Source organism: Bubalus kerabau, chromosome 5, assembly GCF_029407905.1.
Source record: "Bubalus kerabau isolate K-KA32 ecotype Philippines breed swamp buffalo chromosome 5, PCC_UOA_SB_1v2, whole genome shotgun sequence".
Taxonomy (NCBI): Eukaryota; Metazoa; Chordata; class Mammalia; order Artiodactyla; family Bovidae; genus Bubalus; species Bubalus kerabau.
In genome coordinates this window covers 87513603-87536581 of record NC_073628.1, presented here as the reverse complement: position 1 = coordinate 87536581, position 22979 = coordinate 87513603, and the positions used below count along the sequence as shown (strand labels likewise).

The window sequence follows — 22979 nt, the reverse complement described above, 5'->3', positions numbered from 1 at the left end:
TTTCCAAATAGACACCATGCTACTGTAAGTCCAGTCTGTCTGTAGAGAAAGACAGTAGCCCCTGGACAGCTTTGGACAGGCCCTCCACCTTGAATTATGTGGCAGCAGTCACATAATTGGCCCTCTGAATTATGCCTTCTAGACGGGCATCAGCATGAGTTTACCTACCCAAAACTAGCACCGGCAGACACGGTTAAGGATGGCTTTATCTCTAGAGCAATTAGTCCATGTAGTAAAGGGATCCTAAGGATGCTGCCAACAGTCTTGGGATAACTGGGACCTGACAGCAAATAAATCCTGCAGAATTAGGACTCGTTTTTCCCAAAGCCCCAAAGTGAGGACCACCTTCCAAAAGCTCAGAATCCAAAGTCTGTTCATCCCCTTTGTGGATAGCGCCTGGTCCTGGACTGCCTGCCCTACACTCCTCCCCCGTAGTACCCATGCAGGCCAGTGACCCCAGCTGGCAGCACGGGGCCGCATGGACAGCAGTCAAAGAACACCCAGATGCAAACTGCAGCTGAGGGCCAGACCTTTCGGGTCAGTGGCTGCTGTGTTCAGTTCTCTCCCTGCCTCCCCAAGTTCAAATGCCAGCCTGATTTCTATCTGGAAGCCTCCCAGCCCAAACATGGAACAAAAGTTCCCTCTGACAAGCCCATTCTGGGTTCCAAAGTATGTTTTTATGTTTGTTGGCAAATGAAAGTGTCACCAACAACAATAACAACACTGTTTCCCCTCCGCTGGAGCTACTTCATTTCTTCACATTCGTTCCAGGGCTGGAGCTGGACAGATGAATAATGTAGGCTAGGCGGCTAGCCCGAGCCCTGACCTCGTGCCTCCAAAAGCAAGCACGGTGGTGAACGTGGAGACTTGTTTGTTTGAACTCTCACTGGGTAACTTAAAAAAGGAAAAGAAAAAAAAAAGAAAAAAACACCTACCACCATCCCATTTCATCAGTGTAGCCACTGAAGTTTTATTGTTTTGCTTTATCTTTTTCTGTTTTCATTTCTCACTTTTTGAAACAAGGAGCTACAGCCCTCTACCGGTGCAAGAGATGGAGCCAATTCACCGATCATCGAGGCTACCCTGCCATCTTGTGGCCATCTCCCGAATGTGCAAGTTTAGAGACAATCAACTGCCAAACATCATAGAACACAGGTTGTTTGAAGGAATCTTCCAAATATTTAGACAGGCTTTCATTGCAGACACCTTGAGAAGATAGATCTGATTGTTTGGGGAGGATATAGATTGGGTTTGGAGTCAGAATGTCGTTCTGTATCTCAGCGCCCGTCCACCTCTCGAGGCATCACGCTTGAGCAAATCATTTCATTTTTATGAAGTTTTTTCATCTGTAAAGTAGAGGTCATAATAAATGTTTGATTCTTGAGTTTCATGAAGCTTAGATAAGACTTCATATAAAAAGTGACTTGTAAACTTTATACACAAATACACATAAATATGAGCTTCCCAGGTGGCTCAGTGGGTAAAGAATCCACCTGCAATGCAGGAGACACAGGGAAAATCCACTGGAGGAGGGCATGGCAACCCACTCCAGTATTCTTGCCTGGAGAATCCCATGGACAGAGGAGCCTAGCAGGCTACAGTCTATTGGGGTCACAAAGAGACAGACACAACTGAAGTGACTGAGTAGGCACACATGCTATGCTATGCTATGCTAAGTCACTTCAGTCGTGTCCGACTCTGTGTGACCCCATAGACGGCAGCCTACCAGGCTCCCCTGTCCCTGGGATTCTCCAGGCAAGAACACTGGAGTGGGTAATATCTCTAAAGAAGTAGATTATCTCACTATACTCGGTAAGACTTTTTTCAGAGACTCAAAGCCTGTTTCGCTACCTAACCTCCTTAAGGATAAAGCCTGAGCCTTAGGACTTCACACTGCTCCATGCTTTCCTAAATGCATACTGTCAAATTCCTTAACTTTCACTTTCCTGATGCAAGTAAAACCAGTTTCTTCAGCCTTTCTTCATAGGGCCAGCAAATCAGTCATGAGGAACAAGGAACATCAGTGAGCTTTTGGAGGTTAAACTCTGCTTACCTGGAGTCACAGAGTGCCCATTAATGCCTGAGCTTGAGTACTTGGCTACCTTGTCTTCTGGAAAAAGCCTGAGCCAGATGCAGCTGCTGAGGAAGCACCCGCAGAGGCCTGAGCTGCACAGGGCTGACGCGGGATGACTCATCAAACACAAGATGGGTTTGGCCGCTGCTTCTGTGCAGCTGTTTGGAGGAAGCCAAAAATTTCTGGTGCCTTGCTCTGGACTTGGTGAACAAACTCAAATGTTGCAGTCCTCACTTTGTGCTAAAATTTCTGCCCAGCCTGGGTTGGCGGACTAGCCGGTCCTGGGTCTACTGATAAGAATGTCCAAGGCCCTAGCCTGATCTCAGAGGTTTCCCACCCACGGGCTGGCCCTTTTCGTCCTCCAGTTACAGTTTATCACACGTCTCATTGATGCAGGAGGCAGGCTTAGGGCACATTTGGCAGCAGGATCACTAGTTTTGCAGACAGAAAATAGCATGCCAGCCAAAAGGACATCAAATCCTTGGGTGAGTGGTGAGGAGCTCTGACTCAGATTTCCAGGCCATCTGCCCCCCAGGCTGGGCTCCACTTCCACCTGTTTCCAAGTTTTGTTCATCTAGGCCTGTCCTCAGGAAGCCACCTTCAGATTTCCGAATATTACCGGTGAGCCTGTGTGTTAGCAGGTGAGGGGGACCAAGGAAGGTCCTGTGGCAGGTGAGGGGGACAGAAGAGAAGGTCATGCTCCTGTCCTGCCCAGTGAGGGTCTCCTTCCCTAGGCTGAGCAGACCTCCACAGCCAGAGAGGCCACTCATTCCCCCTTCTAGTCCTCACTGGGCTGCCCCAGAATCTCTCACAGAGACCAGCCTGTGGAAAAGCCTTTCTCCAAGGTCACCCCTACGGAGGTGGGGCGGTGGTTCTTCCTTCTGCTGCAACCATGAGGGGCAGCAGTCAAGGTTTTTCTGTCTGGAAGCTATAAGAGGGTCAGGTTTTTCTTCAGAGTTTTTCCTCACTTTATAAACTACTTATATCGGCCAAATGAGAGTAGGAACCAAAGGTATGGTGGCGAAACGTTCTGAGCTGAAGTTCATATGATCTGACAAAGTGAAGGTGATTGTCAGCGCACTGAGACTGCTGGCAACATTATTAGTTTTTGTTGTGAGTTGATAAAGATGGATTTTGGGAATTCAAGCATGTAGGTGTGAGTGCCAACAATGTGCAAGAGGCAGCCAGAGATCAGAGTGTGGGGGTGTCAGAATGCCCTCGGGACTGGGTGCTCTCACAATCACACGTTCAACTGTGATAGGTGCTGTGGAAGCGGGGGTACTATCAGCTTTAAATATGATATATATGGCTATGTGTATATAAATATATACTATATATGTAATATAATGTGTATTACACGTGTGCTGTGCTCAGTCATGTCCAACTCTGACTCATGTGAGCCCATGGACTGTAGCCCACCAGACCCCTCTGTCCATGGGATTTTCCAGGCAAGAATACTGGAGTGGGTGGCCATTTCCTACTCCAGGGGATCTTCCCCACCCAGGAATAGAACCCAAGTCTCTTGCACCTCTTGCACTGGCAGGCAGATTCTTTACCAATAGTGCCACCAGGGAAGCTTCTATACAGATTATGGCTACAGTAAAGATTTTGACTGGCCTTTGTCCCTGTTCACCTCTAAACCCTTGGACTTCCTGGAGTCACAGGAGTCTTATTATTCATGGTGGCCCCTCAGACCACCTCTGAGTTTATGCTAATGAGGTGACCCATGGTGCATTCCTAGGTAGATTCAGGATGGGGTCTGGCAGAGCTGGAAAGACCTACATGTGATTAGAGTTGGACTTTTGAGCCATGTGATGTCAGCGCAGCCTCTAGGGAGGAGAGTTGGGGTTCAGTCACTGTGGCCAACGATTCAATGGATCATTCCTGCATAACTAAAACTCAGTCAAAACTCTGGCCATCCAGGACGTGCACCGGCTTCCCTGGATGGTGGTCACACACTGACGTGCTGACACAGTACCAAATCCTGAGGACAAGGGAAGAGCATATCCAGGCCCCTCCTGGCCTTGCCCTGGCTCGTCCCCATCTGCATCCTTTATGTGAACTGTCATAAAGTACAGCACTTCCCTGGGTTCTGTGAGTCATCCCCACAAACTGTGGAACCTGAGGTGGTGCTGGGAAGCCCCCAGATTTTAGCCAGTTGGTCAGAGGACAAGGCCTGGGAACCCCCAACCCAGAAGCTGGCTTCTGAAGTGAGGGAAGTCATGTTGAGGGTGTGCCTTAATTCATGAATTACACTGCACAGTGGAAGAAATCACAGACAGCCCTGGGGAAATTCACAAGGGTGCACTGGTGTGGGCCCTAATGTTTGTTCACGTTCGCCTCCCTTGTTACAGAAGAAACATCCAATAGTGCGTGTGGGTTGAATGAGTAAGTTAATTATGTAACAGAGTATTCACTGCCCATTGCCCAGCATGGGGTGTGGATCGGGCCCCACCTGACCCCCCAGATCAGCCCCATCCCCACCTGTACTCTTCTAAGTGTCATTTCTGTCCTGGAGCTTACAAGTGCCCTGGGAGGCTCTCTCCGTCCGTCTGTCTCTTCACCTTTATACTCAAATCCCCTTACATGAACTCTCATTAGCTTGTTTTCTCCTACAATCTGGGCCATAAGAACTTAGTGGCACTTTATACCAGAGTCCAAAAACCAATAATAACATGAAGCTAGTTTTCTTCTCTGGAAAGGGAAAGTGGAAGCGAAGTCGCTCAGTCATGTCCGACTCTTTGTGACCCCATGGACTGTAGCCTACCAGAGTCCTCTGTCCATGGGATTTTCCAGGCAATAGTGCTGGAGTGGATTGCCATTTACTTCTCCAGCTGGAAAGGAAAAGGAACTGCTTAAAACATATCAGATTCCCTTTCCAGGGAAAGGAACTGCTAAAGAGGAATCTGATATGTTTTAAGAGACCCTTCCTTTGAACTGGAAGTTTTACTTTTTTTTTTAATTGAGATATAATTGACATGTAACACTGGGATTAGTTTTAGGTGTACAACATAATATTTTATACTTGTATAAATTGTTAAATGATTATCAGAATAAGTTCCGTTAACATACTTCACCACACATTTACAGACTTACAATTTTGTGTGTGTGTAGATTTTTAAGATTTGCATGTGTGCAGATTTTTAAGATCTACTCTCTTAACAGCTTTCAAATATATGATGCAGTATTATTAACTACACTTAGCATGCCATACACTACATCTCAGAACTTATTTGTAACTGGAAGTTTATACCTTTTGCCCACCTTCATCCATGTCCCCTACCACCTTGTCCCCACCTCTGGCAACCACCAATCTGCTCTGTATCTATGAGTTTGACTTTTTGTAGATTCCACTTATAAATGATATCAGACAGTATTTGTCTTTCTATGTCTGACTTATTTCACTTAGCATAATGCCCTCAAGGCCCATCTATACTGTTGCAAATGGTAGGAGTTCCTTCTTTTATTGCTGGATAATATTCCACTGAATATATGTACCACATCTTCTTTATCCATTCATCCTTCAGTGGACACTTAAGTTCTATGTCTTGTTATTATAAATAATGCAGAAGTGAACATGGGAGTGCAGATATCATACCCAGAAGTGGAATTGCTAGATCATATGATAGTTTTATTTTCATTATTTTGAGGAAACTCCATGCTGTTTCTCATGGCTGCTGCACCAATTTACATTCCCACCAACACTGTACGCTCGAGGTTTCCCTTTTCTTCACATCCTCACCAAAACTTGTTTTCTCCTGTCTTTTTTATTTTTTGTGATACCCATTGTGACAGGTGTGAAGTGATATCTCCTGTGGTTTTGATTTGCATTTCCCTGATGATTAATGATGCTGAGCCCCTTTCCTGTGAACTGGGAATTTAGACTGTTCTACTGGGAGGTCCATTGATGATAATCATCAGAACAAATCCCTAAACAATACTTTTAGAAAGACATTTTTTAAAATCACAAGCACACAAGGAAACCAAGGGTATGCTCTTAATGACTTAGAAATTATGCCAAATCCTCAAAACCCAGGTGGCAGGTAAGGATGGAATTAAAGGAGGAAGCTACAGCACAAGGCAGGAAGGTGAGAAGACAGTGCCCCCAGGTGGAGCCCCCTACTGGTGCTGCCCGCCAAGTGCACAGGGCAGGCTTGGGGGCCATCGCTGTGACTGCCTTGGAGTAGCCGTGGGGGATTCATGAGTTGGGACATTTAGGTTTGAAAGGTGTACCACTGAAAAAGAGAGAGCCCTTTTGACACATCACCTCACAGCCTGCCTCCCTCCCTGCAGTCCCCAGGCCCAGGCAAGCATGAGGAAATCCTGAGTGCAGTTTTGATCCCCCCACCAGGAGACACCAACTACGTGAGAAAAAACCAACCCCATGGGAAACAGACAGCAAGCTCAACCAAAAGAACTGATACTGGTGGACCCCAAGGAGACAGCCTTCGGAGGAGACAAAGGCCTGGGCAACTGACATTCAAAAAAAGACCCAGGTTGGGCCAGGGAGGCCTGTTCTCTTCACTTTGCATCAGTTATTCCCGAATTTTCCACAGAACATTTCCTGCCCTACCCAGTTGGGTTCATTTTCTGTGTCCCAGAGTTGGCCTCAGAATGCTTGAATCCTCAGGACCTACAGGCTCCACAATTTCTTCATGAATGAGGTCCCCATCGTGTGTCTTTTCCCCTGGGATTTGGTCTGGTTCTAGTCTTTGAGTGTTTTTGTCCTTAAAAACTTTTACTGGTCTCACAGGGTCTCTGAGGTCTGGAAACACATCTGAACCTTCATAAATACTTTCTCAATGAAGTGCACCACTTAGGCACTTAAGGGCACCTGCGTGCCTCTTGAGCTCCATCCTTGCCTCCAGAAGGTTCATTCTGCCAGCCTTCACGGTTTCACAACTGAGCGACTGAACTCATAATTTTCTGGAGGTTCATTTTTAATTATTAAGATTGCTCTTTAGTCTCTAGGTTATGTCCAACTCTTCTTACAACCCCATGGACTGTAACCTGCCAGGCTGCTCTGTCCATGGAATTTTCCAAGCAAGAATACTAGAGTGGGTTGCCATTTCCTTTTCCAGGGGATCTTCCCAACCCAGGGATCGAACCCACATCTCCTGCATTGTCACACAGATTCTTTACCACTGAGCCACCAGGGAAGCCCAATAAATAAGTAAATAAAAATAAATACTTTAAAAAGCAAAACTTGGTATGATGAACTATCCAGTCATTCTGTAGTTCATATCCATTTTAATGGATATGATTAAATATGATTAAATTAGGATATGATTAAAATAATTTTAATACATATATCAGTCATAGAAGTAACAGATTTCTAGAAGCATCTACAGCTGGTCCTACAGCTGCTCTAATAGGTGGTTCTTCTGGAGAGAAGAGTTGAGGCACACCAGTAGCATGATGCCCTGCTGTGTCATCTGGGCAAGGCAGGGGGCAGGGGACAGGGGAGGGGGCTGAAGGTTAAGGGCATGGTTTAGGAGGAGAAGAGAATCTCTACTGATTTTTCATTTTCTAATCATTTCTAATGAATCATTCTCAGGTTATTTATAGGCAAATGGATAGCCCAGGCCTAGGCCCTTAGACTAAGTCAGCTGTTCACATTAAAATAATGACTTTCAAGTCTGGCAATGTAAACAAATACTTGTGTTGTCATTTATAGTCTTTTTGTTGTTGTTGAAACTAATAGCTGGCTCTTTATTTTTATTTTTTGGCAATTTCTTATTAAGTACTGTGGATGTATATTATGTAAGTTTCAGGTGTACAACATAGTGATTCATAATTTTTAAAGGTTATATTCCTTTTATAGTTATTATAAAATATTGGCTATAGTCTCTGTGTTGTACAATATGTCCTTGTAGTTTATTTACTTTATAGAGTAGTTTGTACCTCTTAATCCCCAACGCATATGTCCTACCCCCTCCCATCTCCTTACTGGTAACCATGGTTTGTTCTCTGTATTTGTGAGTCTGTTCCTTTTTTTTAATACTCACTCAGTTCAGTTCAGTCGCTCAGTCGTGTCCAACTCTTTGCGACCCCATGGACTGGGCCAGCACACTAGGCCTCCCTGTCCATCACCAACTCACACAATTTACTCAAACTCATGTCCACTGAGTCAGTGATGCCATCCAACCATTTCCTCTGTCGTCCCCTTCTCCTCCCACCTTCAATCTTTCCCAGCATCAGGGTCTTTTCTAATGAGTCAGCTCTTTGCATCAGGTGGCCAAAGTATTGGAGTTTCAGCTTCAGCATCAGTCCTTCCAATGAACACCCAGGACTGATCTCCTTTAGGATGGACTGGTTGGATCTCCTTGAAGTCCAAGGGACTCTCAAGAGTCTTTTCCAACACCACAGTTCAAAAGCATCAATTCTTCAGCGCTCAGCTTTCTTTATAGTTCAACTCTCACATCCATACCTGACCACTGGAAAAACCATAGCCTTGACTAGACGGAACTTATACTCACTAGTTTGTTGTATTTTTTAGATTCCACTTATAAGTGATATCATCCAGTACTTGTCTTTCTCTGTCTGACTTATTTCACTTAACATAACACCTTCAAAGTCCATCCATGTTATCACAAATGACAGAATTTCTTTCTTTTTATGGCTGAGTTGTATTCCATTGTATGATATGCATATGTATATATATACATATATATATATACACAAGTATGCATATCATGTCTTCTTTATCCATTCATCTGTTGATGGATACTTAGATTGCTTCCATATCTTGGCAATTATAAATAATGCTGCTCTGGACATTGGGTTCATGTATCTTTTCAAGTTATTGTTTTTATTTATTTTTCAGATATATACCCAGGAGTGGAATTGCTTGGTCATATGGCAGCTCTATTTTTAGTTTTTTGAGTAACCTCCATGCTGCTCACCACAGTGGCTATACCAATTTACATTCACACCAACACTGTATGAAGGTTCCCTTTTCTCCACAGCCTCACCAACATTTGCTGTGTTCTTTTTGATGAAAGCCATTCTGACTGGTATGATGTGATATCTTATTCCTGTTTTAATGTCTATGATGATTAACAATGTGGACCATCTTTTCAAGTGCCTGTTGGCCATCTGTGTGTGTTTGGAAAAATGGCTACACAGGTCTTCTGCCCATTTTTTAAATTACAGTTTTTTATATTGAGTTGTATAGCTTTTTATATATTTTGGATATTAACCCCTCATTGGTCAGATCACTTGCAAATGTTTTCTCCCATTCAGTAGGTTGTCTTTTTGTTTTGTCGATGTTTTCCTTTGCTGTGCAAAAGCTTTTAAGTTTAGGTCCCATTTGTTTATTTTTGCTTTTACTTCCTTTGATTTAAGAGACAGATCCCAAAATATATAGCTTTGATTTATGTCAAAGAGTGTTCTGCCCATGTTTTTCCTTAGGGGTTTTATGGTTTCCAGACTTACATTTGGTTTTTAATCCAATTTGAGCTTATTTTTGTATATGACTTTAGAGAATGTCCTAATTTCATTCTTTTACACATGGCTGTCCAGTTTTCACAGCACCACTTATTGAAGAGATGGTCATTTCTCAATTGTATATTCTTGCCTCCTTTGTTGTAGATTAATTTACCATGAGTACATGAGTTTATCTATGGGGTTTTTGTCTTGTTCCCTTGGTCTATATTTCTCTTTACGTGTCAGTACCATGCTGCTTTATTATTGTAGCTTTGTAGTGTCGTCTAAAGACATGGAGTGTGATTCCTCCAGCTTGATTCTTCATTTTCAAGATATTTTTGCTATTTGAGGTCTTTAGTGATTCCATACAGATTTTAAAATGACTTTTTCTAGTTCTATGTTATTTATATTTATTATCCCACATCTAATTCTAGGCTTTAAACATCTTTCAATGCCTACTTTTTATACCATTCAACTCAGTCATTCCCCTGGAACATTCCAATCTCTTCTACATATAGGAATTCACTGCTGGCACTAGAATTCCTCTATGGCTGAGAACTGTCTTTGTTGAGATGATTACTTAGCTAGAAGATGAGCCCCACTCTTAAGGGCCTAGTATTAGGTGGCCTTATGCCATACCAATGATAATAAGGTCACAGCACTGCGTGACAGAAAGAGAAGACTATGCCAGGATGAACAGAATAAGGAGGGAGGGAAAGGACAACCCAGTGGCCCCATCAGGGACCCCCAAATCTTCAGCAGTATCTTCTAAACACATCACAGTTTTGTTTAAGTGATTTTATCTTGTGAAAACCAGAGAAGGAGCTGAGTTCCTTGTCAGGGTAAATGTGGTCAGGACTGAGGCAGCCCAGAGGAAGGCCAGACCTGGAACAGAGGAGGCCAGGGAACCCAGACCCGCCCCCACCCCCCCTAGTTAGCAGCAACCTCGATGATGTCTTCAGCTTCCACTAGCTTCAGAATTAGCAGTTTTCAGACCATTTCACCTGGACAGCCTCAACAGTCCAGGTGATGTCTGAGATGTCCATGATGTCTGAGATGTCCATGATGTCTGAGATGTCCATGATGTCTGAGATGTGGATAGGAATTTGTGTGCAAGGATGATAATCACCAAATTACATATAATACTGGGCAGCTGGAAACTTGAATATATTATAGGAATCTGGTTATAGAAACAAAGAGAGAGCTAAGTGAGGAAATAATTTACAGACATTAAAAATTATATTTTCAAAGTCTATTTAATCACATGGAGAAGTTCCTGCTCTAATATCGGAAAAGAAAAAAATCCAAAATGTCATTGTTGGTATTAGTTTGCGGTTGTGTTTTGTTTTAATAAGTGAACTTTGGGAAAAAAGGACTAAAATTTTAACACAGATTGTTCCAGAGTTTGTTGGATGACAAGTGACTTTTCTTTTGTCACTTTCTTTGTTTTACTTCTACATGATTTTTAAACTCTCCATAATAAGCAAAGTAATGTCACAATCAGAAAAAAATCAACATCACTTTTGAAGCGTGGGAGTAGAGTTTGTTTGCATTAAGTGGTTTACTTGGCAGACACAAGAGAGATGAACGAGAGGAACGCTGCCCTTAAGTGATGCTTGGTCTTGATTTATTTGTTTTGGTTTAGGTAGAGACAGCATTTGTTTAGCAGAGATGAGAGGGACCTAGCCGCTTTTAGGAGAGCTTCATGGTTGTCAGGAAAAAAAAACACACACACAGAAAAGAAGACACCACAGGAGCTCTAAGTTTGATCCCTGGGTTGGGAAGAGCCCCTGGAGAAGGAAATGGCAACCCGCTCCAGTATTCTTGCCTGGGAAAATCCCATGGACAGAGTAGCCTGGCAGGCTACAGCCCATGGGGTCACAAAGAGTCAAATACGACTTAACGAAAGAGCCTGTATGAACCATTTAGGGAGCCTAAGTTATTCTGAATATAATAACCAAGTAAGAAATGATTGGCTGTTCTGTTGCTCTTTAGCTGTGAGACTTTGGGCAAGTCACCAATGCTCTCCAGGCCTGAGTTCCCACCTGTATTATATAAAATAAAGGGATTAGGAAAGGTAATGTCTCAGCCCTTGCCTCTGTGGAGAGCCTGGATTGGCGCTAGACCATCTGCCCTAACAGGGCGCATCTTAATTCTAGAGACAGGATCTTGTTGAGTGGCTCTGCGTTCACCTTTCACGACTTTTCCGAGTTTCCTCCCTCCTGGCATCAGCCTGGTTTGGCCTCCTCCTGCCGATGTGTGTGGCTCGGTGACGACAGCTGAGCTGGGAGCAGAGCCCCATGCCAGCCGCCACCTTCCAAGAGGCTGCGTCTTGCCCGACTGCTTCCTGGGCTGCCCGCTGACCTCGCTCCACCGCTGCCTCCACCGTGCAGTCCTCATCATGACCGCAGGTGTGGCCTGCCACCCGCCCTCCCCACCAGGCTGTCGGACGCCTCAGGAGGCGTCAGCTGGCCCTGGCGCCTTTGCCATTGGGAGTCCTGGCACCTGCCCTTCAGAGCGCAGCGCGCAGTCGTGCCCTGAGGCCTTCAAAGGTGCCTCGCCCAGATGAGTCCCACGGGGCGGATAATCTCACCTCTTATAACAAATGGGGAGCTGCGGTGGAGAAACTGCCGTGTCTTCCAAGAGGGAACAAAGACAGCGGATCAGCCAGGGCAGAAGTGAGGCCTCGGCACTCTCCCAGAGCAGCGTAGGGTTTCGTAATCGGTCATGCGTCTTTTACCTTTTGAAACTTTGTCGGATTTATATATAGCCTCCATCTTGTCCCTCCGAACTCGGCAGGGCTCACCATCAGTCACTGGGCTGAACACCTGGAACTCTGTGGGGATTATCATTAGAAGGATGCGAGGCCAGGTGTGGTTTTGGACCGGAGACCTATTGGAAGAGGGAGGATTTCTCACTTTCCAAGTTTGCTCTGCTCAAGTTAAGACAATTAACCTCCTTTCCCCTTCAAACAACTGTTCTCCGCGGCTCTGCACTAGCAAGATGCGAGCCGAAGACGCTGTCAAAAGTGGACTGTGCCCTTCAAAGTCTTCAGATAAAAAGGTAGATTGGATTGTCCCCAGGGCTTCTTCCTGCCACCACTGCCCTCTTTGCTCCACTAATTTCACCACTGCCTTCTGGACCTTACACCTCCTGAGAACAGGAATTTTCTCTAATGCTTCGGTGGTGAAGAGATTGTAGCCGAGGGGAGTCTGGCCAAAGTTAGCCTCCCACATCGGGCCGCACTCACCTCTCAGAGTTTGCCAGGCCTGCCTGCAGGGAGAAAGGACAGATGGCAAGGTTATTCCCACCCACCTGGGGTCTTAGCTCTCTTAACTGATGTCACTGTCAGCACACTGTTCCCCTTCTTGGTCTGCTAAATCTCCCCGGACACACACACACTCAGAAACTCTTGGTAATATTAGTATTTTCAGGAAATCATGTACCTCCTTCTTACATTATGCTGATATTCTATTACATAGCTAGCATGAATTGAATGCTTATTCCATTCTGGGCACTGTGCTGACTGATTTTTATGCCCTAATGACTTCATTTAATCCTCACGCTAATCCTATGAGGAGGTTTGTGGGATGAATCTAAGGCTTGTGAACTGAAGTGAATTATCCATGTCACCCAGCCAGGGAGGGGCAAAACCGGAACTTGAAACCCGGTCTCATCTGACAAGTGAGCTTTTCAGCCATCATCCAAGATCCTCTCCATGATGCAGGGGCTCAGCTGCAGGTGTCAAGGCGTTGCTGGTCTGGTGAGGTAGTCCTAGCCAGTCTTGGCACTTCCATCCCCAAAAGGGAAGCTCACCCTCACCCCTCTCACATAACCTGGCCTTTTCCTGAGGTTACAGACCAGGACATGAAGATCCACCACTCTCTCAAACACTTCCCAGTTCTGAGGTTTCAGATTATGGGAAATAATTCATCACAGAAAATTAACTCATCAACTTTCAGAAGTGATCTAACTTAGTCATTCTGTGGTGGCTCAGATGCTAAAGAATTGGCCTGCAATGCAGGAGACCTGGGTTTGATCCCTGGGTTGGGAAGACCCCCTGGAGAAGGGCATGGCAATCCACTCCAGTATTCTTACCTGGAGAATCCCCATAAACAGAGGAACCTGGCAGGCTACAGTCCATGGGGTCACAAAGAATTGGACACGACTGAGTGACAATACAAAAAAATTCCTTCCTGAGCCAACTGAGAGTAATTTGCCAACCTCGTGCACCATCTTCCCCAATCATTTTAGTGTCTGTTTCCCACAAAGACTTTGTCCTATATAACCTCAATAGTGAAGTGAAGTGAAGTTGCTCAGTCATGTCCAACTCAATAGAAAACCCTAAATCAGGATATTACTGTTGTTATAGCTCTACTAACTAGTCCTCAGATTTCATTCACATTTCACGGGTTGTCCTAATAACATTCTTTACAGGAAAGGGTCCAATTCAGAATCATGAGTTGCAGCTATTGGTCAGGTGTCTTTAGTCTTGTTCAGTCTGGAAAATTCCTCAGCCTTTCCTTGACTTTCATGACCTTGACACTTCTGAAGATTATTTTGTAGAATGTCTTTCAGCTTGGGTCTGTCCAGCATTTCCTTATGAAGGGATCTGGTTCATTCTTCTTTAACAAGAATGTCACAGAAATGATGCTGTGTTCTCATTGCATCCTTTTGGGTGGTCCACGTTTATTTTCCTGTTACTGATGACATTTACTTTGATCATTTAATTAAGATGGTGTCTGCCAGACTTCTCTTTTGTAAAAGGACTCTTTTTCCTTTTGTAAATTAATTAGCATTTTGTGATGAGAGGCAAGAAGTGAGCTGCATATTGAGAGACTGACTAGCCATCAGTTACTTTTACATCTCCTCAGGTGATTTCACAGTGCAACCAGCTTGGAGAATCAGTGGCCTAACTTCTTCCTGTGAATAAAGCATCAGCAAAGACATGGGGCCTTTGTGACACGAGTTAATGCTGCTGTTGCTGCTGCTGCTAAGTCGCTTCAGTCGTGTCCGACTTTGTGCGCCCCCATAGATGGCAGCCCACCAGGCTTCCCCGTCCCTGGTATTCTCCAGGCAAGAATACTGGAGTGGGTTGCCATTTCCTTCTCCAATGCAAGAAAGTGAAAAGTGAAAGTGAAGTCGCTCAGTCATGTCCGACTCCTAGCAACCCCATAGACTGCAGCCTACCAGGCTCCTCCATCCATGGGATTTTCCAGGCAAGAGTACTGGAGTGGGGTGCCATTGAGTTAATGCTAAGAAGAGCCAACTGTATTAGTTAACATTATCATGAGAAACACTGGACTGGAAGAAACACAAGCTGGAATCAAGATTGCCAGGAGAAATATCAATAACCTCAGATATGCAGATGACACCACCCTTTTGGCAGAAAATGAAGAGGGACTAAAAAGCCTCTTGATGAAAGTGAAAGTGGAGAGTGAAAAAGTTGGCTTAAAGTTCAACATTCAGAAAACGAAGATCATGGCATCTGGTCCCATCACTTCATGGGAAATAGATGGCAAAACAGTGGAAACAGTGTCAGACTTTATTTTTGGGGGGCTCCAAAATCACTGCAGATGGTGACTGCGGCCATGAAATTAAAAGACACTTACTCCTTAGAAGGAAAGTTATGTCCAACCTAGATAGCATATTTCAAAAGCAGAGACATTACTTTGCCAACAAAGGTCCATCTAGTCAAGGCTATGGTTTTTCCTGTGGTCATGTATGGATGTGAGAGTTGGACTGTGAAGAAGGCTGAGCGCTGAAGAATTGATGCTTTTGAACTGTGGTGTTGGAGAAGACTCTTGAGAGTCCCTTGGACTGCAAGGAGATCCAACCAGTCCATTCTGAAGGAGATCAGCCCTGGGATTTCTTTGGAGGGAATGATGCTAAAGCTGAAACTCCAGTACTTTGGCCACCTCATGCGAAGAGTTGACTCATTGGAAAAGACTCTGATGCTGGGAGGGATTGGGGGCAGGAGGAGAAGGGGACGACAGAGGGTGAGATGGCTGGATGGCATCACTGACTCGATGGACGTGAGTCTGAGTGAACTCCGGGAGTTGGTGATGGACAGGGAGGCCTGGCGTGCTGCGATTCATGGGGTCGCAAAGAGTCGGACACGACTGAGCGACTGAACTGAACTGATTGAAGTCTATGTGCCATCCACTGTCCTAGTTACTTTATAAGCATCATCACCATCACTATAGCAGCTTACAGTTATTATTATCCATTCATTCAATAAATTCCTACTGAGCACTAACTGTGGGCCAAACACTCTTCTAGGTTCTGGAGATATAGCTGTGCACAAGAGACACACAAATCCCTTTTCTCATGGAGCCTACATTCTACTGGAGCTAACACTGTGATACTTACTTTATACTCACAGTTTATGACAGTGATGATAACTTGCCTCTACTGAGCATGAACTGTGGGCCAAATTCTTAGATCAGCCTTACAACAACACTGTGAGGCAGGCTCATGAACTTATAAACTTATGTCAGGAAAAGAAAGACTGTAAGGCATGTAGAAATACACTTACCACAACACTTGATACATTAATTATGTTCCCTTCAGTCCTAGCAAAGATGATGATGGACACTAGAATTTGGGGAGAATCATACTGAGTCAACAAAATGCCACTTTATACGCATCAAGTTGGCAAGAACAAGAAAGCCAGACCATATCAAATACTGGAAAAGGATGTGGGGAAATGTGACCTTTGAGCATTGTTGGTTCGAAGGTAGCTGGTGAGCCATTTCCAAGGGCATTTTCTACGTGTATCCCTAGAACCCCGTAAAGCCACCTTTGGGTTTATCCACTAGAGAAACCATCACAAGTTCACAAAGAGACATGTGTGTGAAGAGTTTCACACAGACTTGGATGCTGTCACAGAGCTGGAGGCAACCAGGGGCCCTTACTGGGGAAATGAACAAGCAACATATGTTACAGGTATTTGGTGAAACACTTTGCAGCAGACAGAAGAAATTACCCAGACTACATAAACCATGTATAACTCTCAAAATCACACTGCTAAGCTCAAAATGAAAGAAACAGAATATTTATAGCACAACACTTATAAAAATTTTAAAACAGCACACAAAACAGCACTCTATATTGTCAAGGATGTCTCCACACACATATGTGTGATGGAAGGGGGACTGGAAGGAGATGTGTTAAAAATATGTCTAGGTATGCACAGAGGGGCAGGGGAGGAGGAGGGCAATGGGATTGGAGCTGGGAGACTGACTGAGAAAATAATAACTAATTAAACAACAAAAGAGACTTGTCAGGACAATTCCTTACATCCCGTGAATTTATGAGTGTGATTAGTTTGATTCTGTGGCTGACTTTATTCTGCCTGGAAGCAGAATAAAAGACAGTGCATGAATATCTTTCAAAAATGTTATATAAGCACTCCAGAAAGAGCTCCCTTACACCCAAGCCTCTTCAAACCCATCCTCACAGAAGAAGCAGAGTCTCTGAAACAGACTGACATCCTTTTACTTCAAGCTGACCTCATGAAATCAGGCCTGTGTCAATGCTCACCCTGAACCACCCCAGGACCCCTGACGCATGTTTTCCACAATGCCTTCCTCCGGTTACAGAGAGCCAGGAAAGAGAAGAGAGTTGCCCCAATCAGGAAACTGGTCTTGGCTCTGCAACTTACTGGCTGTGCGAGCTTGATCAGGATGTTCACCTTCTTCAGCTAGTTCCTCATCTCTCAAAATGGGAATCACACCAGCTATCTGAAAGGGCTGTTTGCAGAAATAAAGGAGATTCTATATGAAGGAACGTGGCCATGGCCCCCCTCCCTCCCTCTGGAGACCCCCAGTGGGACCTGAAGTCTCTTGTCCATAATTCTAAACATCCCCCAAATGATGGGCTCACAGCTGGAAGTGATGGGGATACACTCCCTCAGTCTCCTCACTCTGGGCCATGTGGAGAACAGAACAATGGCCGTCCACATGTGGCAGAGTGGTGGTTCCATCATGCCTGGACCTGAGGTAGGTGCAGACAGCGAGCTCCCAGAGGAGGACTGTTCAGGGTGGCAGAGCCTTTTCTGAGCTGTTTGTCCCAAATGACTGGGCATTTTCTTTCCTGCATCTTCCTGGAAATAAATGGCACTGCTTTTTACCTGTACTGGAAGGCCTCTTGAGTTCTTCCTCCTGCCTCACCTCAAGTCTAGTCACCAGCTGAGTCCTGTTCGTTCTTCCCCTGGGAGCCTCTCTGAGCCGCCTGGACCCCTTCCTGGGGACCTGTGAACTGGCAAGCTCTCAGCATCTTTTCTCCAGGAAGGCTGAGATAGTGTCTTGTTTTATCTCCCTGCTTCCTCCAGCCCCATCCTCCAGGCAAGAAGGAACCTTCTGACACGTGGTCTAATGTCTTCTTTACTACTCCAAATTCTCACAGGTTGCTCTAGACAAGCTCAGTTCACATCACTGCCTTCCCTCTCCCCTGCCCCAGTCTCACTGGATTTCTTCCACTGGGAACTTGCCAAGGCCCTTGGCTCCACCTATCCATCGTGTGCAGGCTCTCCGGCTCACTTTGTGTGGGCTGGTCCTTGTTGGCTTTGGGAGCTCAGCTCTGCTCTGCAGACTGGCCTTCTAAGGCCTCCTTACCACCCCTACTGATTCCCATGGATGCCCCTGCTCATGGCTTTCAGGACATTTATCACAATCCTAGTTCGCTTGCGGCCTTCTTTAGTCCCTTTTTTTATAGAACTTCTTCTTCCAGAACCTGGCAGGGTGCCAGAGACACAGTAAATCCTTGTGTGTGTGTGTGCTTAGTCATGTCACTCTGCAACACCATGGACTATAGCCCACCATGTTTCTCTGTCCATGATATTTCCCAGCCAAGAATACCAGAGTGGGTTGCCATTTCCTATCCCGGGGATCTTCCCAACCCAGGGATCGAACCCCCATCTCCTATGTCTCCTGCATTGGCAGGCAAATTCTTTACCACTGAAAGTGAAAATGAAGTTGCTCAGTCATGTCCAACTCTTTGCAACCCCATGGACTGTAGCCTACCAGGCTCCTCCATCCATGGAGTTTTCTAGGCAAGAGTTCTGGAGTGGGTTGCCATTGCCTTCTCCAGGGGATCTTCCCAACCCAGGGATAGAACCCGGGTCTCCCTCATTGCGGGCAGACGCTTTACCATCTGAGCCACCAGGGAATCCCACTCTTTACCACTGATGCCACCTCGAAATACCAACACGGCCTCCTCAAAATTCATGTCCACCTGGAACCTCAGAATGTGACTTTATTAGTCAAATCTACCTCACTTGTCTTCACTAATCAAGGTCATTTTAAGACTTGCACGTCCTCCAAGTTGCCCATAGCCTAAACAGCAAGACATTTGCCCGAGGGACTTCCCTGGTGGTCCAGTGTCTAAGGCTCCACGCTCCCAATGCAGAGGACCCAGATTGGACCACTGGTCTGGAATTACATCCCACATGCCACAGTGAAGAAGCTGTTTACCACCACTGAGACCTGGCAAAGCCAAATAAAGTTTAAAATATATTTTTTTTAAAAAAAGATGTTTGCCCAAGTTGTTATCTAGGGACTGAGAGTCAGCAGCATCTAGTTCGAGCTGAGCTGGTTGAGACTGGATAGAAGCATCAACCCTTCAACTGGGTGTGTGCAACTTGGTGCCCCTGTGAGTGTATGTGAGCAGAATGATCACCCCTTTATCCAGTCACCTTTCCCACACTTCAGGCTGCCCTGCTTCTTTACTCCTTGTCCCATAAGCACCTCAAGTTCCTTGCCTCCAGGGAGGTAAATTTGAGATGTTTTCTCCCATGTCCTCACATGGCTGCCTTACAAATAAACTCTCTCTTTGCTGCAAACCTCGGTGTCTCTGTGTCTTGGTTTGCTGTGCCTTGGGCAAAATGAACCTGGTTCAGTAACACTTGTCTATATCTGGTCTGGGATCTTAGTCTGTTTGCACTAGGTCCGGGGAGCCTTTGTATTAGTTTTCCAGGGTGGCTGTAACAAATCATCATAAGTTTAGCAGCTTTAAACTACACAAATCTGTCCTAGTTCTGTTGGTTAGAATTTCAACTCAGGTCTCACTGGATGAAAATCAATCATTGGCTGGGAAAGTCTCTAGGAGAAAATCTATTGCTAGCCTTTTCCTGTCTTTCTTGCCACGTGATCCCTCTTTGCTTCAGCCAAGAAGGGTCTGCGGGAGTCTTCCTCATATTGAATCCCTCTGATGCGAACACTCCTGCCTCCCTCTTCCACTTGCAAGGACCCACCCAGATAATTCAGGATAATCATCCTATTTTAAAAGTCAGCTGATTAATAACCTTAATCACATCTGCTACCTCAGTTCCCCTCTGCCACTTAACAGTAATGTGTTCAGTTTCCAGTGATTAGGGGGTGGACACCTTCAGGAAGCTGTTCATTATGCTGCCTACCACACCCGGGAAACCAGATAAAATGGGAATGCCAACTATACTGCCAGGCAACTTTGCTCATGTTAAAATTTTCCCCTGATTGGTAAATCACCTAAGAACTGGGAGGAGCTATGAACCGATTATAAACACCTGAGGTGGGCATCATATCTTGGGCAAAGGGGGAATCCATTTCCTTGCCTTCCCCAGAATCTAGAGGTCACCACACGTCTTCAAGGCAAGCAGCGTGGCATCTCTCTGACTCAGCTTCTGTCGTCACATCTCCGACCGCAGCTGGGAGGGGACTGTTATTCTGCCTACCTCAGCCTTCCAATATCTCATGTCACCGCTGTGGTCCAGAAGTGGAGGGGGCAGACCACGGCTCGCCCACACTGCTGGCTTCTGAGGGGACTTTAAGGCATAGGCCCCTCCCTGCACTGGGTGCCAGTCTGTGGCTACTGGGCAACCATGACCCCTGGCCATCCTCAGTGCTTCAAATTACCTGTGGAGGAGGTAGCCCTCTGGGAAGCCAGGTTTCCATTCTAGCCTTCAAGGGAAGGAGGAAGATCTCTTATGACTCAAACAGCAACAATATCCACAAGGCTTCCCCTGACTTTTCATCTAGATTTCCAGATTACAGAACATGTTCTGCAGCCTGGGGAACCACCCTAAACTCAGAGATCTGGTGGTCACCTACCGTCTCCCTAAAGCACCTTTCCTGCCCCACTAGTCAGAAATGCCTTGTTTGTAAAGCCATCAGTTGTATCATGAATCTCTCTTCTTGACAACGTGCTTGGTGTCTGAGCCTCTGTTTCCTGGTCCTAAACACCCACTCACCATTGACCTGAGCCCCAGGACTCCGGACTCCCAGGAATCCATCCATGCACCATTCAGTCACTTCTTCAACAAGTATCTCTGAGTATGAAACCACAGCCAGGCACCACACAGAACAGAGCAGGTACAAACTCAACATGGAGTTTACAGTCTAGTCGGGGAAAGGTTGTGAAACTAACACAAGAAAAATAGAATTACTAAAGGTGAGGAGCTGTATGAAGCCAGTAAAGGATGCCATAAGAAAAAGAAAGAATGGGAAGAATCTGCCTGCAACACAGGAGACCTGAGTTCTATCCCTGGGTTGGGAAGATCCCCTGGAGGAAGGAACGGCTACCCACTCCAATATTCTGGCCTGGAGAATTCCATGGACTGTATGGTCCATGAGGTCGTGAAGAGTCAGACACAACTGAGCAACTTTTACTTTCAAAGGAGAAAGAGATGGCATCTCTGAGGAAAAGACATTGATACTGAGACAGAGGGTTATGAATAAACTGACAGGAAAAGAGAGAGAAAAGCAAGTGCAAAGGCCAGATCCCTCAGTCTTTCTCAACCAGGTTAAGCGTCTTGGATTTCATCCTAAGTATAGGAACGTCATTGTGGGGTTATTAAGCCAAGAAGAGGAAGAACATTATCTCATTCATATTTTACAAAGATCGCTAGAGCTGATTGGCTGGTGCGGGTGGCAGTGGAACCAGGGGTCCCTTCTGTGACCCCAGGATAATGGGAGGTGACTTCACGCTGCTTTTACGAGTTTTATGCCTTCATCCATCTTCATTCTGCTTTGTGATAGTGTTGAAAAGCACCAAGTTTCTTCTCAGGTTAAAAAAAGGCGGGGACAGAAGTATGAACCCACTTCCCATTAATGGTCTGAACAGCTGCTGAAACACCTCCGGCTACAGTAAAGATTCCAACCAAGTTGTGAACAGGTGAGACCATCTTTTCTGACCCAGTGAATGGTATTTTCAGTAGGTTGGCATCAACCCACTTAAGGGGCAAGAGTCTAGTAGTGGGAGGGTCAAAGGGCCGAACAAAGGCTCCAGAAGAGGAACTTGGCACAGCTACGAGTTTGCTCAACCAGTGAATTTATTAGGATGACTTTACAACTAAATCTGTTTCTCCACAACAGGGGAGCCTCTTAAACTCCATGAAATCCTTTTTGGGTTTTAGAAGCACCTTTTTCTAGGACTTATTTGTGACTTCTGGTCACAAAGACACTGAGCCAGGGCCCTGGTGTTCTGTGCCTCACCTACAGACTCACACATGTCCAGCTCCCAGAGCACAACAGTCAGCCTCACTGAAAAATGTGGTCCAAACTGGAGGTACAAGCTCTCTTCTGGCCTGTAAGTCAGGATACAGACGTGGCTCTTTTGGAGACTGGCTTTGCCAGACAGAGGCTCTGGTTGGCTCTCCTGTCCCACCCATGAGCCCCATGGAGCCCAGCACAGTCTTAATGATCATCTACTGGTTATTCATCATAGCTGGAAAAGGCATAACTATGGACACAGTAAAAAGATCATTGGTTGCCTGGAGTTCAAGGGGAGGTAAGGATGAATAGTGGAGCACAGAAGATTGTGGGGGTGAGACTACTTTGTATGATACTATGATGATGGATACAAGTCATTACACATTTTTCCAAATGCACAGAACATACAACAGCAAGAGTGAACCCTGATGGAAGCCATGGACTCAGTGATGATGTTGTGCCTCTGTAGGTCCATCAGTTGTAATAAATGTACCATCTGGTGGGGGTGTTAATGGTAGGGGAGGCTATGCGTGTGTTGGGGCAGGGGGGATACAGGATAACTTTGTATCTTCCTCTCAATTTTAATGTGGACCTAAAACTATTCCTAGAAATAAGTTCTATTTTTTAAAAAGTACTTTAAAAACTATTCAGGCTTATTATATGGTATATCCAGATGATGGAATATTGTGTGTGTGTGTGTGTGTGTGTGTGTGTGTGAGTCACTCAGCCATGTCTGACTGTTTGTGATCCCATGGACTGTAGCCTTCCAGGTTCCTCTGTCCATGGAATTCTCCAAGCAATAATACTGGAGTGGATTGCCATGCCCTTCTCCAGAGGATCGTCTCAACCCGGGGATCGAACTCACACTTCCTGCATTGCACGTGGATTCTTTACTGACATAGGCTACAACATGGAACATACTTGAAACCATTACACTAGGAGAAAGAAGCCAATCACAAATGGCCACATATGATTTCATTTATGAAATGTCCAGGAAAAGCAAATCT

General features: G+C 45.4%; 1 long non-coding RNA gene across 1 annotated transcript; it reads right to left on the bottom strand.

Moving 5' to 3' along the window:
- Window positions 1-981: 981 nt before the first annotated feature.
- Window positions 982-17859, bottom strand: LOC129653965 (uncharacterized). Its single transcript, XR_008715325.1, has 4 exons — window positions 17637-17859; window positions 17169-17256; window positions 12243-12394; window positions 982-1346 (listed from the first exon to the last, which is right to left on the bottom strand). It is a non-coding gene; the product is annotated as an uncharacterized LOC129653965 (long non-coding RNA).
- Window positions 17860-22979: the final 5120 nt, after the last annotated feature.